At 31.2% G+C, this 2,500-nt stretch overlaps 1 protein-coding gene across 4 annotated transcripts in view; it reads right to left on the bottom strand.

Annotated features, from left to right (window-relative positions):
* Positions 1–2,500, bottom strand: part of Rilpl (Rab interacting lysosomal protein like) — a 241,400-nt gene that overhangs the window by 20,504 nt on the left and 218,396 nt on the right. The gene's annotated exons all lie outside the window — the stretch shown is intronic.

Here is a 2,500-nt window from a genome sequence, read left to right as displayed (position 1 = left end):
TCTTGGCTTGGTTAATTGTTAATCATTATATTAATTGGTCATTTTTCATTATATATTACCTTTTTTAAACCTATTACATTCTCTCCCACATAAGACAACATATCCTTTGGGTTAGTCAGTCCAATATCTAACATGACACTGTCTAGATCACTCTCAAATTTCCGGATTTTATGTGTAGGCCTATAATGTAAAAATATATACAAATTTAAACATCATAAATTTACGACCATATCAATTTGTTTTTTTTCTTCGCCCTTTCCCTCCTTGAACAAACTCTCCAACTCAAACAGCTCCAACACTCTACAAGGTGAAAAGGAGTGATCTTTTACAAACAATCCAAGAACTGCGTGTACAATACATTCAATATTCTTTTATCAATGCTCACTCCCAAAAAGTGCAGACTCATGCAAATTAACATTTCAGCTTAAATCATATATAACAAAGTACACATAAAAGAGACATTCCCTTTCTTTAAAAGTGAAAAATCATGTCATATCACGCTTTTACTCAAGTGTTTCAAACATCATAAACCTCAAATGCTTTTTTTTTTTATTCATTCCTTTTACTTATCTAATAAAAAGGTATATATATTCAGAATACTTACAACCCATATGGTAATTCTGGCTAATCCTTCACATATTGACATCTTGCCGAAAAGGAGAGAAATAAAGTTTGCATGATCAGAAACAACCTCTCTTTGTTCTTTCCTTTGTGTCCATGGAGATCTATTCTTCCTCTGATTATAATGAATATTCTGAAGTATTCTAGGAAAGTAAATGTGCTTGGAAAATAAGGTATCTCAGTGATTCTTTAATACTGATCATTATGTAAAACATTTAAACTTTAAAAAAAAAATCAACAAGTTTAGAACACTTGTGTCAAACAGCACATGCTGAATCATTTATTATTCTAAAATTCCAACAGTGCTGAGAAAAATAGAGATTTAGTTGTTGATTTATGTGTTCACTTCATCAATTCATTTCCAAATCAATCTGCAAAGAGTATCCATCAAATCTCTGTTTTGTATCTACTTGGTTAGTTATTTAATCCTATAAAGCAAACATTGGGCAAAAGCTATTACAAAAGCCAAGGGGATGATAAAATTCAGTACATTATAATTAAAAAGTACCGAGAAAAAATATGTATAACTATAAACAAAACTATGATTAACCCAGTATCTGGTTTGCTAGAAGTAAAAATGGCAAAGTCCAGTAATGTGGAAGCCTGGTAAGACATTTATGCTGATATAAGACAACATTCAGTATTTTGTTTAAATTATTAGGGAGCATAAAGAAGTACATTTGGCTCATACTGTAATGACTAACCTAAAATTCAAATCAAGGAAAAAAAGTAAAAAAGACATTACACTTGACTAAAAGCCATGGATGACTGCATTCTCTACACTAAGATCATTTGAAGTAAAATCGTTAGAAGAAAATTTACCTGCTGTCCAGGCACTAGAGCATAAGATCAACATGCTACTCTTTCATTTGAGTTGCTAACCTGTTACTTTTGTCTGCATGCTTTGATTACAACTGGCTATAAAAACATGCAATAAAAATGTATATTTCATTATCATCATTACATGCCTTTCCTCAACTTTTGCAAGCCAGCACCATATGATGTAATTTTCTCTGTTCTGTTTTGTAGGTGTTTTTATAACTGTAAAGGAATTGTGTGTAGAGAATACACCCATAAAAATCTACACTACATTACAAGCATCAGGCTGTTAAACACATGTTTTCATATAAGTAACACCACCACAAACAGGTTGTAAATACAATAAACTGTAAGAAAAGTAAAGTTAAAAGATCTGTACATATTCACGAGTGGCACTAAGATCTTTATAAAAATAAATTGTCTCCATTTCTGATAAAGTCCATCATGTTACTATTAATGAAAATCTTAATTGCCAGAACACTAATCAATCTTAGTGCCACTCAAGAAACCCATAAATAGACACATGCAGTTCCACTGCTATGGATTAACTTGAGCAAATAAATAAATAAATAAATAATAATTAAAAAAAAAAAACAGAACCAAAACTCAAAAAAATATGCGTCACACAAATCAACACTCTTACCATCTTAGATCCATTTGCTTTCTGTGCATTCCTCTAACAGATTGAATTCTCAAAAGAATTAACAAACATGTCTTGATTCATGTCTTTTGCTTTATTGTTTTTTTATTGGTGCTGGAGATGTTCAGCCAACCTTTTCATGACTTCAGCAAGTACAGAAGTCAGAATTAAAAATCCCTGGTGCTGATAGACTTAGGGGTACACTTCAGACTTTCCTTTAAACATTACCACATTTCAGTGCACTTTCGATTTTTTATATTGCGTCTAAGTGAATTATGTCAACTATTATGTAACAGAAGACTAATACAGATATAGCCTAAACTGACAAGAATTCATTGGGAATTAAGATGTTGTCAACTCTTAATGCCTTTACATTTTTTACTAATACTAGCTCTTCATATCAAGATAATTCCCATGATC

Source organism: Penaeus vannamei, chromosome 15 (assembly GCF_042767895.1).
Source record: "Penaeus vannamei isolate JL-2024 chromosome 15, ASM4276789v1, whole genome shotgun sequence".
Lineage (NCBI taxonomy): Eukaryota > Metazoa > Arthropoda > Malacostraca > Decapoda > Penaeidae > Penaeus > Penaeus vannamei.
This window is presented reverse-complemented; position numbering and strand designations above follow the sequence as displayed.